Raw genomic sequence first — 17,064 nt, forward strand, 5'->3', positions numbered from 1 at the left:
CCCTGCTATACATGTCATCATACACAGACATGGACCCCAGGGGAGAAACAAAACTGAAAACGAAAAAGTAAATCAGACAGAATCAATATAAACAATTAGTATAAGGGCACACACAATGTGAGGAGAAGGCAATGGAATATTTGTCCTGTTATGTGCTACTTTATCATTCATTTAACCACTTTCAGACCGGACCATTTTGCTGGTAAATGACCAGAGGTCTTTTTACACTTTGGCACTGCGCTGCTTTAACTGGTAATTGCGCGGTCATGCAATGTTGTACCCACACAAAATTTGCGTCCTTTTCTTCCCACAAATAGAGCTTTCTTTTGATGGTATTTGATTGCCTCTGCGATTTTTATTTTTTGCGATATAAACGTAAAAAGACCGCAAATTTTGAAAAAAAATGATATTTTCTACTTTTTGTTATTAGAAAAATCCAATAAACTCAATTTTAGTCATACATTTAGGCCAAAATGTATTCAGCCACATGTCTTTGGTAAAAAAAAAGTCAATAATTGTATATTTATTGGTTTGCGCAAAAGTTGTCACATCTACAAACTAAGGTACGTTTTCTGGAATTTACGCAGCTTTTAGTTTACGACTGCCTATCTCATTTCTTGAGGTGCTAAAATGGCAGGGCAGTACAAAACCCCCCCAAATGACCCCATTTTGGAAAGTAGACCCCCTAAGGAAATTGATAAGAGGCATGTTGAGCCCATTGAATATTTTATTTTTTTGCCTCAAGCGATTGAATAATGACAAAAAAAAAATTTTTTTTTTTTTTTTACACAAAGTTGTCACTAAATGATATATTGCTCACACATGCTATGGGCGTATGTGAAATGACACCCCAAAATAAATTCTGCTGCTTCTCCTGAGTACGGGGATACCACATATGTGGGACTTTTTGGGAGCCTAGCCGCGTACGGGGCCCCGAAAACCAAGCACCGCCTTCAGGCTTTCTAAGGGCGTAAATTTTTGAGTTCACTTCTCACTACCTATTACAGTTTTGAAGGCCATAAAATGCCAAGATGGCACAAAACCCCCACAAATGACCCCATTTTAGAAAGTAGACACCCCAAGCTATTTGCTGAGAGGCATGTTGAGTTCATGGAATATTTTATATTTTGCCACAAGTTGCGGGAAAATTACAAACTTTTTTTTTTTTTTTTTTTTTTCACAAAGTTGTCACTAAATGATATATTGCTCACACATGCCATGGGCATATGTGAAATGACACCCCAAAATAAATTCTGCTGCTTCTCCTGAGTACGGGGATACCACATATGTGGGACTTTTTGGGAGCCTAGCCGCGTACGGGGCCCCGAAAACCAAGCACCGCCTTCAGGCTTTCTAAGGGCGTAAATATTTGACTTCACTCCTCACTACCTATTACAGTTTTGAAGGCCATAAAATGCCAAGATGGCACAAAACCCCCACAAATGACCCCATTTTAGAAAGTAGACACCCCAAGCTATTTGCTGAGAGGCATGTTGAGTCCATGGAATATTTTATATTTTGCCACAAGTTGCGGGAAAATTACAAACTTTTTTTTTTTTTTTTTTTTTTCACAAAGTTGTCACTAAATGATATATTGCTCACGCATGCCATGGGCATATGTGAAATGACACCCCAAAATAAATTCTGCTGCTTCTCCTGAGTACGGGGATACCACATATGTGGGACTTTTTGGGAGCCTAGCCGCGTACGGGGCCCCGAAAACCAAGCACCGCCTTCAGGCTTTCTAAGGGCGTTACAGTTTTGAAGGCCATAAAATGCCAAGATGGCACAAACCCCCCCCAAATGACCCCATTTTGGAAAGTAGACACCCCTAAATTTAGGGGTACACTAGTGAGACTAGGTAATAAATGGCGGGTGCCCTGAAACTATAAAAAAATAACTAACCAACCAGCGTCACCTGTAACAGTTATATGGTGATCACTGGTGAAAGGGTTAACTAGGGGGCAATCAGGGGGCTTTATGCGGTAGTATATGGGGGTCCCTGGCGCTATAAAAAGCTGCGGCGAACCTAAATACCTACCTGCCTAACTAGCGTCACCTGTGACACTAATACAGCGATCAGAAAAACGATCGCTTATTAGGCTGGGTTCACACTGGAGCGATGCGGGAACGCCACGAATGCGCGGCGGGTTCCCGCATCGCATGCCTCCCGGCGGCAGTTCACACTGCCCTATGCGAACTGCTGGGAGTGTCAGTGAAATGTTACTGACACCCCCAGATCAGTTCGCATATCGCAGTGCGATCTGCAAACTCGGATCGCATGGTGTGAACACCCATGCGATCCGATTCTGCTGCGGGCCAAAAAAAGGGTCCCGTGCGAATTTTCGGCGGGTGCGGCGGGTGTGGCGGGTGCGGCGAATGGCTGAACTCGAATCGCACAGAGATCGGATGTGATTTGCACTGCAGTGCGGTGCGAATCACATCCGTTCTCAAACCGCTGCAATCTGAACCCAGCCTTAGTGACACTGGCGACGGGGGGTGATCACGGGGTTAAACCTTTATTGGGGGGGTTAGGGGGGTACCTTAGAACTAAAGGGGGCTAACCCTAACTGCCCTAACAGTTATTAGTCACAAATGACACCCGCCGGGTGATCAGGGGGTTAAACCTTTATTAGGTAATAAATGGCGGGTGCCCTGAAACTATAAAAAAATAACTAACCAACCAGCGTCACCTGTAACAGTTATATGGTGATCACTGGTGAAAGGGTTAACTAGGGGGCAATCAGGGGGCTTTATGCGGTAGTATATGGGGGTCCCTGGCGCTATAAAAAGCTGCGGCGAACCTAAATACCTACCTGCCTAACTAGCGTCACCTGTGACACTAATACGGCGATCAGAAAAATGATCGCTTATTAGGCTGGGTTCACACTGGAGCGATGCGGAAACGCCGCGAATCCGCGGCGGGTTCCCGCATCGCATGCCTCCCGGCGGCAGTTCACACTGCCCTATGCGAACTGCTGGGAGTGTCAGTGAAATGTTACTGACACCCCCAGATCAGTTCGCATATCGCAGTGCGATCTGCAAACTCGGATCGCATGGTGTGAACACCCATGCGATCCGATTCTGCTGCGGGCCAAAAAAAGGGTCCCGTGCGAATTTGTGGCGGGTGCGGCGGGTGTGGCGGGTGCGGCGGGTGCGGCGAATGGCTGAACTCGAATCGCACAGAGATCGGATGTGATTTGCACTGCAGTGCGGTGCGAATCACATTCGTTCTCATAAACCGCTGCAATGTGAACCCAGCCTTAGTGACACTGGCGACGGGGGGTGATCACGGGGTTAAACCTTTATTGGGGGGGTTAGGGGGGTACATTAGAACTAAAGGGGGCTAACTCTAACTGCCCTAACAGTTATTACAGTCACAAATGACACCAATGCAAAAAAAAAAAATAAAAAAAAATAAATGACATTGGTGTCACTGTGACTGGGGGGCAGGGGTAATTGGGGGGGTGATCGGGGGGTAAAGGGGGGGTGTGAGTGTGCCTGGCATGTTCTACTGTGTGTGTAGAGTGTTGGTGCAACTCACCGATCCGCTCTCCTCCGTGTCGGAACGGAAAATACCGACACGGAGGAGAGAATACATCACTTCCTCTCCTGTGTTTACATTACAGGAGAGGAAGTGATGTCACGGGGGATTTCCATTCGTCGAGAGCGATCGCGAGGGGGTGGCCATGAATGAATGGCCGCCCCCTCATCCCGGATCGCTCTCGAAGAAATGCCGACCGCCGCAGGCACCGGGGGGGGGCCCGATCGGGCCCCCCACCCGCGGGCAGGCAGGGACTTATATATACGCCCATATGCCTGCCCGTGCCATTCTGCCGACGTATATCGTCGTGCGGCGGTCGGCAAGTGGTTAATATAGCAATACCATACCACCCAACTGTTCCTGATTTGGAGAAATGTCCCTCTATCCCTCATTCCTCCTTATTTGTCCCTCATTTTGGTCTGATCTATATAGGTGTATATAAAATGCACTTTTTATCTATCAAAAAGTGTTTTCTAGTGCTAAAAATGTCATCTGATTTCAAAATTGCTGCATTTGTAAATTCCAAAAGCCAATATAAAGGAATAGTAGTGGTAAAAATAAAAGCAATTGTGAGTTTAACCAATCTTGTTTTTTTGTACAATTCTCTTTTAAGGAGGTGTGGCAAGGGGTGTGTTCTATGCCTGCATACTTTTGCTGATAGGTGTCCTTCATTTCCATCTCACAAAGTTGGGAGGTAAGCAATACCTATGTGTTTTTCTTAACCTCCCTAGCGGTGATCCCGAGTCTAGCTCGGGTTGGGATTTTAGTTCCACAAGCGGTAACCCCGAGCCAGACTCGGGATCGCATCGCTGGATACAGGAAGGACACGGAGAAGTTACTTACCTTGTCCCCTGGATCCAGTGATGTCCTCCGCACAGTGTGATTGAGCTGTCCTCCGCTCGATTCACAGTGCCTGAGTGCCGCCGAGCTCCGTTCCCTGCGACGTTACGGCGCACGGGAGCGGAGATCGGCGCCAAATTAAAAAAAGTAAAAGTACACAAAATACACGCAGTACTGTAATCTTACAGATTACAGTACTGTATAAAAAAAAATACACACCCCCTTTGTCCCTAGTGGTCTGTGCAGTGTCCTGCATGCACTTTTATATTATAAATACTGTTTTTTATGGCTGGAATTTGGAGATTGCCCATAGAAACCAGAAAGTGTCCCTTTTTCAGTGTTTTAGGATTTGATTACATAATTTAATAATTGTTATTATTATTTATTATATTATAAACTTTATAATACCCGGGATGTCTGCTAGACTCTGGTTTGAACAGATTTAAGAGAGTTATTCCTAAGAATTACAGGACTACAATATAAAATGACAAATTGCCATGCAAAATAATTGTACCGCTTTCAGCACCTAAAACCAGAATGAATCATACCGCCAGGGAGGTTAAAGTTGCAGAAAGTTTATTTTACTTACAACAGATGTGATGAGGTACGAGTATCGATGAATACAACATGCACGTATGTGTCCATGTTCTAGGACTCCATTAACATGAATGGAGAGCCCTACACAGCTTTTAAATAGTTGACTGCCATTGAAGTGAATCAAGATCAGGCTTGGCATGGGCCTGAGATAAGGTGGAGTGAGGAGTAACCTATGCAGTGCCACACTGGTCTCATAATGAAAGAGTATGTCTGGGCAAAAAACACACATTCAAGCAGCCTGTGATACACACACATTTGCTCATAGCTTATTTCTTTCAAATGTCTCAGGTATAAAAAAAATCCTTTTCCTCCTGCCAGAAATTCAGTAGGCTCCTAAATTCCTGTAGTGAGCTAGCAACTCCACCTCTACTGCATTCAAATCCCGAGCAATGTTGAGTTCTCTGCTGGCGTACAGAACACTTCCCCTTTATGTTATGGAGACAGCATGAACTTGAAGATCACAGGGAGCTGAATATGCCATGCGACGCGGATGCTGTCACAAAAGAGTATGTAAGTGTATCATTTATTAATTTCATCTAATTGATTTCATTTTCCTGTTTAGTGTTATATAACTAGCATTTTTAATAAGTGATCCGTAGGTTTCTTCCTTTACAAGTGTGGCCAAGGGGTGGTAAAAACAGGTGGTCTATCCACATTTTAACAACTTCTGGACCGCTCACTCGCAATGTACTGTGGATGGGCGACCCGTACAGACAAAGCACCGTACTTCTACATTGCTGCCTGTGTACACAGGCCTCTGTACACAGGGAATTTTGCAGGGAGAAGAAAGAGATCTGTTGCAAAAAGCAGCACTCATTACACAAATTAGACCATTACATATTGTTAGGCACACATTTAATACTTTGTTTACCTGAGATTTTACCCCTTCCCAGCCAGTGTCAATACCCTGTTTCCCCTAAAATAAGACCTAGCATGAGTGTCGGTGATGGCTGCAATATAAGCCCTACCCCCCAAATAAACCCCATCCTCTTTCCCCAAAAATAAGCCCTAGAAGGACTTTAACTAGGGCTTATTTGGAGGGTAGGGCTTATATTGCAGCCATCGTCGACAATCACACTAGGTCTTATTTTAGGGGAAACAGGGTAGTACAGTGACAGTGTATAGTAGTATCACTGTATTAGTGTCACTGGAGATTTCTGTGGCAGTTTATCAGTTCCCACTCAGTGTCAGTTAGTGTCAGATTGTCCGACGCACTATTACAGTCCCATTATAAATGGCTGATCACCATCATTAGTAGTATAAAATAAATACATAAATAAATAAAAATTCCAGTATATACACCACTGTTTGTAGATACTATAACTTTAATGCAAACCAATCAATATACACGTATTGGGATTTTTGTTTTACCAAAGACATGTAGCAGAATACATTTTGGCCAAACTCTATAAAGACATTTGACTTTTTATATGTTTTATAGCACAAAGTAAAAAATATACTTTTTTTTCCCAACAAATGAAAATAAAAGCAGAGGTGATAAAATACCATCAAAAGATAGATAGCTCTATTTCTGAAAAATACTTAGTTTGGGTACAGAGTTGCATGACCGTGCAATTACCAGTTGAAGCAGCTCAGTACTGAAAAAGAAGAAATGCCCTGGTCAGGAAAGGGGTAAAACCTTCCGGAACTGAGGTGTTTAACTGCCCCTTGACTACCTACCTACAAGTGGACATGGTAACGCTAAGATGAGTACACAATGCTTTGCCTTATGGTGCTGCAATTTTACAGCAACATGCAAAGTTTGTCATTTAATTAAACAGGACTGTCCTACAACCATAAGCCAAATGCTTAGCTTGCAGTTACGGCATGGTCCAGCAATGCAAAACCATTGTTTAGCAGTCAAAAAATAAACAAATAAAAATAAATATATAAATCAGCCATCAGAAATTGCCAGTTTTGCCCACTGATTGCCTGCCAACCGCCTTTCACTCTCCATTGAAAAATGATCAACTTTTGGGGGCAGTAAATACTTACGTTCTTTTTTGCACTTATGGATATAATATTTCATATGTAATATTTTGCACATAATATTAAAAATAAAACTCAAAGTGGAACTTTTATTGCTGTCTGTGTCCATGCCAGTATTGATATGCCCCAAAGTTCAGAACCGCACTGTGAAGATGTGCCTCGGCTAGACAGTGGGGCTTCATACATGTGTAAAAAAGTGTGTGTAACAACTCAATGGGGGTTGTTTACTAAAGGAAAATCCACTTTGCACTGCAAGTGCACTTGGAAGTAAAGTCGCTATAGATCCGAGGGGGACATGCAAGGAAAATAAAAAACAGCATTTTAGCTTGCACATGATTGGATGATAAAATCAGCAGAGCTTCCCCTCATTTCAGATCTACCCCTTAGATTTAGAGCGACTGCACTTCCAAATGTACTCTCAGTGCAAAGTGGATTTGCCTTTCGTAAATAAACCCCAATGTTAGAAAGAGCTTTTAAATCAGGTTTGTTATTCTGGTTAGCTGAGAAATTCTTATCATGTCACATGAGGAAGGATTTCCCTCATGTCCTGTTCTAGTGGCAGTGATCACCATGAGATGAAATGAGTGGCCATCTCTCCATTGGAAATAAGAGGCGGCAATAAAAACATGTTAGTACATGTAGTAAGGGTTAGCAGCTATATAAAGTTTTCATTGATTGTGTATATGCTGGGAATTTTCCCTTCACCTCCTGCCCCAGGTCCACTATCATTGGGACAGGAAATGATGGAAACTCTCCCTTAATGTGATGAAATCAGCAATAAAACTCTTGAGAAATGTGTTGACCTTTCCACACTCTACCCAATACAAAAGAAAAAAAAATGTCTGAAATCCCATGGGTCCCTGGTGCTACCATCATTCTCTGGTCTTCCTTCCAGGTTCCAGCTGTTCAGCCACTTGAATGGCCAAGGTGCAATGACGCCGATGCCACGCATGTACACTGGAGTCACATCACCACAGTACACAGTGGGTTTGGGTTGCATAAATGTACTCTGAGCTTCACATGCGTGGCTCTGTGTACATTACAGTTTACAAGCAGGGGAAAGTATTTATGACAGAAGAGACCGATAGGGTTGCTTCTATCATAAAAACCATGCCTGTACGCATGTTTTTATAAAGTGGGGTTAATACCACTTTAAGCATGTTTATGGGCTTGTTCAATAAAACAGTATAAGGAGCAAAGCAAAAGGTACTCATTTCACCCAATTGTGTTGTACTTGTCACACACTTTTCACCAGAAATTGTGTTGTACTTGTCTGGGTTTACAAAAAACATTCTGATTGGTAGCTAAAGACTTTATGCTTTGCTCCTAAGGCTGGTGGTCCGATCAGGTCCACCTATCAGCTTTTCAGGCAGACCTGATCAGACCAGCAATTGTTCTCTATGGAGCGGCGGATGTTAGCATACATATGTCTGCTGACACTCGCCGGCATCCAATCCAATCTGCCAAAAACAGGCGGATCCATCCCCATCTGTCCAGTGGATCGGATTGGATGATATTAAAGGGTCGTTCCGGCCGCAATGTGTTTTGTTTTTTAAAGTCAGCAGCTACAAACACTGTAGCTGCAGACTTTTAATAAGGACACTTACCTGTCCAGCGAGCCCGCAACGTCGCCCCCCCCCAAGGAGATCCATCCATTGGATCGGCTGCTGCCACCTCCATGATAAATAAGGGAAACAGGCAGAGGAGCCTTTGCAGCTTCACTGCCCATTTCCTACTGGACATGCGCGAGTCGCGCGGTGCTTTGTGAATGGCCCCATTGTTTTTTGGGACACAAACATGTCCCAGAAGGCAACAGGGCCGCTTGCCGAAGAGGAGGAAGTGCCACGGAAGAGGAAGATTAGAAAGACTGCCTAGCAACAGCGGTTTAGGTAAGTTAAAAAAAAATTCACAATTTTTTTAACATTTTTATAAGATTATTAATGCAATTTTTTTTTTTTTTAGGGTGGCCCTCCACTTTAAGATGGAAATGGACAGGCAGTCCATTTCTGTCCAACTGTCCCATAGAGAACAGCGGGGCTGTGTCTGTGTCTGCTCTGCATAGCAAAGTGGACACGGACCTGTCATCCGCCTGCTCAGTGGGGATCAGCGGAAAGATCCCCTGCTGAGCAGGGAGATGCACATTACGAGTCCACCCCGTGTGAAAGGGGCTCTACAGTGTTCATTAAATAAGATTGTTAAGCAATAAGCACAAATTTGAGCCTACACCCCCTTCACCGGCCAGTTCTCACTCTGGTTGTTCCCTTCCATATGTATTTTTATATATATTTGCATACTTACCTTTTTCAGATGTAACTGGACAGTCACTTGATGCTCAGAGACATCTTTCTCTTCTCTTCTTGTCCAGTGCTGGGTGGTTCATAATGAAGCAGGGAGCATCGCTGACGTAATGATGTCAGCACTTACCTCTGAATTACTGTAACATGAACCGCCCATAATCTAGTAGATTTTTGAATAAACTTTCATACAAACATTCTAATCAGTACATCTGATGACATTACACATGGTGTATGAAAGTACTTCAAATAAACATTAGCTATTAACACCTGATTTTGTAGTGAATGCATTTTCCCCAAAAATTAAATACATTCATTGTTAGAATTTTTTTAGTTTGTTTAAATTTTCCATTCTAGCCCTTCAAATTTTTGTGTCACTGTGGTTGAAAATGAACAACAATTTGACTCCACTAATGATTAGAAAATCAAACAAATGTTCATAAAACAAATATTTAGACTTGTGCACAACAGAACATTTTGTTTAGTTTCGGTTCGTTGTCATTCAAAAAATACATAATTTCATTCTGTTATATTCGTTATGTTACGTTAATACGTTTTCGGATAATTCGTTATTTCTGTAGAGTGTCGATATTTGTTATACTGAATCTCAAATCATGTAGAAATCATTCGTTATATGAGCTTATCATCACTTATCATTTTGTTCATATTCATTGAAATTCAAAATTTATGTATATATATATATATATATATATATATATATATATATACATATACATATATATATATATATATATATATATATATATATACACACATATATATATGATAATGATTCGTAGTTTGGAAAGTCGTTTGTTTATTGAATCATTAAAACACACAATGACAATATCTCTTCTCCTCTGCTCAAATACAATACAACACCCCTCTCATTCAGTTCTCAGGAATGCACTTTGCCAGTAATCCAACCTCCAGCACAAAATAAATCAGCTGATTGGACTTTAATTCCCTGTACACACGGTCGGAAGTGACGACGGAAAAGGTCCGATCGAATTATATTGTCGGAAAATCCAATCATGTGTGGGCTCTATCGGAATGAGAGCAGGATATAAAATGTTCCGTCAAAAAAGTCTGATTGGACCTTTTCCACTAGTTTGTAGAGAATTCCGATGGAAAAAGTGCCACGCATGCTCAGATCAAATTATGAGACCAAAGCTATTGGCTAGTAGCCTCTACATAGACCCGTCGTACGCAACGAACATCACCACATTCCGAATGATTGGATTTTCCGACAACTTTGTCCGACCGTGTGTATGCAACACCAGTTTCGGACAAAATCCGTCGGAAAAAATCAGATGGATTTTGTGGGCGGAATGTCCGACCGTGTGTACAAGGTATAAGATTTACTTTGAGTTGACCTTTGGTTTCATTAGATCTTTAATGAATTACTGAATCGTGTCAAATTCATTTGTTATATCCGCTATAATTTCTTTTGTATTAGTTGAAATTCATTATTCTTTTATTCGGACATTCATATGCATCTAAAATGTCCGAAAGATGCAAAATTTGGCCGAATTTCGATTCTTTACAGAACGAATTGCACAAGCCTACAAATATTTCTCAACTGAAATTCTACTTATGTATGGCCAGCTTAGGGTGATGCATCCCCAGGCGCTCTATTCTTGATCTCCCGGGCTCACAGGAAGGGTGTTGCTTAATGCTGGCTACCATTCAACCAAGAAGAAAACTGACCACCCTGCACCACAGAGCTCTTCATAGGACAGCGCCAGAGTGGTATTTCAGCTAAAGCTACTTTTTTTCTTTTTAAATCAGCTGCGCAATAAACTTATAACAAAAAAAAAAACTATTAGAATTGGGTTTAATGTAATAACTGTAATAACTTCAGTGGGTACAGCTTGTACAAAGAAAATGGTAGGATTTTAATCTTCCCCAAATCTTTAATCAATGCACAGCAGAATATATACAGTATTTGTATCAAGTTCTAAGCCTCCCCAAAAATGACAACTGCTGTGTACTTTCCTAACGCCTTCCATTTTGCATTCTATTTCTGTTAAAGCTATAATTTTAAGATTGTGCCATGATCGTTCATATTATTCTTTGTGAGCTAATGACTTTGCACCTTGTTGAGATTTAATCCCATATCTTATTAAGTGCAAATTATTATATGGTACTTAAGTGGCTCAAATAAATCAAAATTTAATTCTGGCAGAATACACTATTAGAAATGTAAAGGTTTTTAAATGTACAATCTAAAATCATCTCATTTTCTGGCTTAAAACTTTATTACTTTAGGGTATATCAGTGATTTCAATGCATGTCATAAAACACTGCAAACATTTGGAGAAGTGTTCAAGATTCCAGGGAATGTCAATGAATTTATAACAGCTGTCATCTGTAGAAGAAGAGATTTAGTGTCCCTCTAGTATCTTTGCAAGGAATGTACGTTAGCAATTTATACAACACTGGATACAGAGGTATGAATGCATCATTAAAGGAAACCTGTACTGAGAGAATATAAGGCTTCTATGACACCTACTGTATCTCTCTGAAAATGCTATGGAGGGAATTGGAACAGAGTAATCCAATTCCAATGTTCCAATTACTTCCATATATTCTAAAGCACAGATCTAAGGTGCCGGTTCACACTGCTGCAATGCGGGAACCCTACAAATCCACTGCGGGTTCCCACATCGCATGTTTCCCGGCGGCAGTTTACACTGCATATGCGAACTGCTGGGAGTGTCAGGTAAAAGTTATTGACACCCCAAAATCAGTTTGCATATTGCTGTGCACTCTGCAAACTCAGACAGGAATTGGATCACATGGGTACTGCGGACAAAAAAAAAGGGTCCTGTGCGAGTTTGATGCAAATTCAGCCATACAATCTTTATGGCTGAAATTGCATCGCACATAGATCGCATGTGATTTTCACTGCAGTGCGGTGCGAATCACATCTGATCTCTGACATCGCACAAGTGTGAACCGGCCCTAAAGAGATCTATTTAAAAAGAAATAGCTTTGCAAATATCTCATTATTCCAGTAAAAATCACATACAAGACATGTAATGCTTCTACTAGTTGCCTTCCACAGGGCAAATGTAACATTTCCTAACATTACATCCCAAGTGAACAAAAAAAAAAAATGTAAGAACATTCGACTACAAGAGTTGAAGAACATTTGACCATGAGCAAAAATATCATATCACCATAGGCTAAAAACATTTTATCAGAAGAGGAAATAATATGAGGAAGACTTCTACATTGTGCAAAAAGTGTATAATGATGCCTAGGCTCACCCCCAACAGTGTAACCTCAGGCGTGCTCATGAGGTGTGCTAGGTGTGCCAGGGCACACCCTAATCACCTATGCGCAATGCTCTGTCCCGCTCTGCTAATTCAGCAGGGGAGGGGGCAGCGGTAGTGGGAGGAGTATGATTGAAACATTTTGGGCACTCTACAGCTATTGCTCAGCTAAGGACCTAGGGCAGAAAAGGGATTTTTTAACCACTTTCAGGTGCAGGCGGAGTGATCTACAGCACTGCAGTTCTGACTATTGAATTAAAGTCCCAGCCTCTTCTATATCAATTCGCCGGGCAGGCCAGGGCTTTCAATTGCTTGTCTGAACCACAGAGCAGTAGATCACTTAGCCTGTACAGAGGTAAATAGTAATCTTTCTGCTACAGATCCCATTGCACAGCTTGGTTCCCAGGTGGAAGGGACACTACCGGTGCCTGGCTCTTAGCTCATGGGGATTCTCCAGAAAAAGCGCTGCACCCAGTCCCTGGACCCAAGGTAAATTAAGCCAACTGTACTATACACAAATGTGTTTGAGCTTTGGGGTGCACACCCTAATGCAGAAAGCTGCACACACCAGTGAGTGTAAGGAATCAACTACTGCTGACTTACAACTCCATTGTTTCAGTTCAGTAAACTTGTATCAATTCTGTATAGGTGTTCACTCTTTGTAGCAGCTTTTTCATTACACTGTAGGTGATGAGTACAGGAGTCTCCATATACTTTGTGCACAGCATAGTGGTCTCCCTCTCTCTTGAGTATTTTTAGCCTATAGTGTTAAGTTGGCCACACATGGCTCAGTCTTTTTTGTTCAGCCGATAGGCTGAACAAAACAAAATTACCCAATTTTCCATTCACACATTTGTGGTGGATGCGGGAATCCTCCCCGTTGTATCATTGTATTCCGCCATCCCCCGGGACTCCCCCACCATCAGAATATACTGATATATGCTGCAGGCAATTAGCTGCATGTGCTGATCAAAGCAACATTTTAAAACAAGCCTGTTCATGAGAAGTCGGTTATTAGATCGACTTCTCATGCATGGGAACTAACATAGATGGATGAAATTGGTCTGGATCCTGCTGAACTGGCTGAGTTTTGATCCATCTATGGCCAGCTTTAGGCTATTTTCTCTATTGGTCAAATGTTCTTTAACTCTCCCGGTCAAATGTTCTTTAGGCTTTTTTTTTTAGGATTAAAAGTTGGAGAATGTTACTTTCACCCTGCAAAAGACAAAAAAAATTGAAACTGACATTTCACACATATTACAAACATTACAAGTATTAATTAAGACATTCACACAGCAAACTTTTTACAAATATTGCTTTTGGATATGGATAGGGGTAGAGAGAGACCCGTTGTCAAGTTTTAATGTCTGTATATGCCACCATTCTGTTTGTCCTGGAGACCAAAAAGAGGGTAAATCCAAAATTCTAGGCTTGTAGGGAATCCTCCAATCAGACATGTTACTGTGACAACTCTCTAGAGGCCCATTCATGACAGCAAGGCAATTTGTGTGCCATGTCCTATGATTTTAGCTCACATCAATGTGCTGCATTAAAAAAAAGGAAAAATGTTGCATTTGTACAGTACATTCTGCTGTGCTGTAACACAAGCTGCAGTGCATAATAATAACAACTAGGTGGAAAAAAGCACTGAACAGCATGCTGTGAATAGATCAGAAGATGGGTATTTCCTGGACTTTGTAATGTTTTTTCATTCATCTCCTGGTAGTTCTCTGGGACGAAACGTGAAGTGGAATCTTCTCAGAAAAAAACAAGCAGTGAAAAAATAGCTCAATAACAGTTTCAACCATTCCCTGTACTATTTAATGCAAAAAAATTAAACTGTCTATACATACACTTTAAAGGGAAACTCTGGAGAAATCCTGGAGGTGAGCATGGGAGGAGGTGACAAGGGAGCTAGAGAGTAGGAGGTCTTGGGAGGAGCGAAGAGAGCAGCTTGGTTATTTGGGACTGTGTTAGTGATGTAGCTGGAGCAGAGTTGTGGATGGCTTTGTAAATTATTGGTAGTACTTTGGATTTTGTTTGTTGGGTGAGTGGAAGCCAGTGGAGAGATTGGCAAAGAAGAGTGGAGCACACTGAATGGTTAGTAAGGAGGATGAGTCTTGCAGCAGCATTCATTATGGACTGAAGGGGGGATAGTCTATGTAAAGGTAATCCAGTGAGGAGGGAGTAGTCAAGACGAGATATAACCAGGGAATGAATTAGAAGCTTGATGGTGTCACTGGTTAAAAATGGGCGTATTCTAGAAATGCTGCGGAGGCTAAGGCGGCATGATTCGGGCAGGGATTGGATGTGGGCCTGAAAGGATTCTATCACCAAAATGAACTTTCCAATAAAAGCTGTGCCTGAAAAGTAAATACCTCTCCTGCTACCCATGACGCTGTACACCAACACTACTGTGTGTTGAGAGTGATGGGAGGAACCAATGAGAGCAGAGGGGGACCAAGAAGTTGACACTCTTGAAAATGTTGCTTTATGAAGAAACGTCAGCTGGGAATTCCTTTATAATGAATAGGAGTTTGGTGAAAACGTTTCCAGGAGAGGTAAGTATTTGCTCTCTTCTTCTCTTACCTGTTCAGTCTGGTAAAAGAGTTGCTTTAATGTACAAAAAAATACTTATTTTGATCCCAGCACACCACAACAGCGTGCAGCGTTGCCTACTCCTGTAGTTGTGGATTCTAAGTAAATGGCACCGCAATGTACCACGGATCATGCATTACTGTATGATAATACACAGTGTGCTGCACACATGCATGTGTGCGTTGTGGTGCATTGCAGCACACTGTAGTTGTGTGTTGGGATGCAATTAACTTTGAACTGCAACACGTACCTATGGTCTGTTGCAGGGCTGGCCCTACAATGGGTCTAGCTGGGCTCAATAGACCCATGCGGCACTTTGAGAGGGGTGGCAAATTGACACACAAGCAGGTCTGTAGATATACAGTGTAGTCTTGTGTCAATGTATCACAATCCATACTGGTGTATGCTCGCAGATTGTGCGTTGGCACTGTCCCCGGATGCAGCTTGGAGTCAGTGCAGCTAATCATTTGGCTCATGTAGGGGAATGGCAGGATCAGGAGATCAATGGCGGGGTGATTACCCCTTTGCTCTCTTTCCCTCCCCTTCCTGGCTGCTCAGTGTAATCTCATTCTGTTCACACAACGCTCCTCCCCTGGACTCACCCCAGCACTGCCAAATATGGTGATCTCCCCAGGGTGTTTCTGGCTCCTCCCGCGGGCTCAGCCGCCCCGGCTCCTTAATATGGTGATCGCCTCCAGGTGTTCCTGGCATTTCCCAGTTGGAGGCATGCTCTCCCCCCCAGCAGCACATCTGACCAGGTGTTCTCCTCTCCAGGGAAGGATGCTGGGGATGTGCAGACAATAATGGTTCGTCAGGATCTGCCCTTCCTCTCCAGTACCCAGCATCATCCTCTGGCAGGGTGCAGCACTGAGAATGGGAGAAGGACCAGAAGCTGCTCCAGGCTGTCAAGACTGAACGGTGCAGAACAGAACCTACTGCAATGAACAGTAACCCAAGGCTGGCAAAGACAGTGAGTACACCCATCTACCCACCAATCTAGGGCCTAGACTGTCTGTATACTATCTAGCCTGTCTGTAAACTACCTAGCCTGTCTGTATGCTACCTAGCCTGTCCGTATACTATCTAGCCTGTCCACCTGTCCATATACTACCCTAACCTGCTCACCTCCACTGATGCTTTATCACCAAGCCCCAAATTTTCAAAATCCAATTATCATTGGGACAAAAAAGTGAGGTGAAATCTTCTGTACAGGTGCACAGACAGCTAAACAAATGTTACAGGGGTGATAACCCTGTTATCCAAAAAGCTTAAAAATAGATTTTTTTGGCTGGAGCTACACTTAAAAAATATACCTGTTCCGACTTACAAACAGATTCAACTTAAGAACAAACCTGCAGTCCCTATCTTGTTTGTAACCCAGGGACCCCCTGTATACTGTCCTAGCCTGTCCCTATACTACCTTAGCCTGTCTATATACTACACTAGCCTGTCTAAATACCACCCTAGAATGCCCCTATACTGCCCTAGTCCACCCTTATACAGCCCTATCTCAGTGGCATATCATCCATGGGTGCAACGTGTTCACTGCCAACACACACTGCACAAATGGATGCCCTAGGACGCCAAGATGGGGGAGTGGTTACATGGTGGTATGTCATATAATTTTGCATATAGACAAGGTGCTGTTACCTTCTGATAAATGTAATTGTAGTTTTACTTGTCATGATATAAAATAATGTGGGGACCTTTTGGTGGGCATGATTTCTTTTTTTTGGGGGGGGGGGGCAGCATTTCATTCTTGGGCCCAAGCAGCACAGTGTCTTGGGCCAGCCGCAGTCTGTTGTAATGTAAAGTAACGTGTCAATAGTTATCTCCAACCCTAACCAAAAAAAGATCGGTGTTGGATGGACTGACCATTTAAAATCCAAGGTACATACCAAAGAAGTATGTACATATAAAA

General features: G+C 42.5%; 1 protein-coding gene across 2 annotated transcripts in view; it reads right to left on the reverse strand.

The window, feature by feature from the left end:
- Nucleotides 1–17,064, reverse strand: part of LVRN (laeverin) — a 231,051-nt gene that overhangs the window by 131,855 nt on the left and 82,132 nt on the right. The gene's annotated exons all lie outside the window — the stretch shown is intronic.

The sequence above is a fragment of the Lithobates pipiens genome, unplaced genomic scaffold (assembly GCF_037356315.1).
Source record: "Lithobates pipiens isolate NorthernLeopardFrog02 unplaced genomic scaffold, aLitPip1_a1.2 Scaffold_3, whole genome shotgun sequence".
Classification (NCBI taxonomy): domain Eukaryota; kingdom Metazoa; phylum Chordata; class Amphibia; order Anura; family Ranidae; genus Lithobates; species Lithobates pipiens.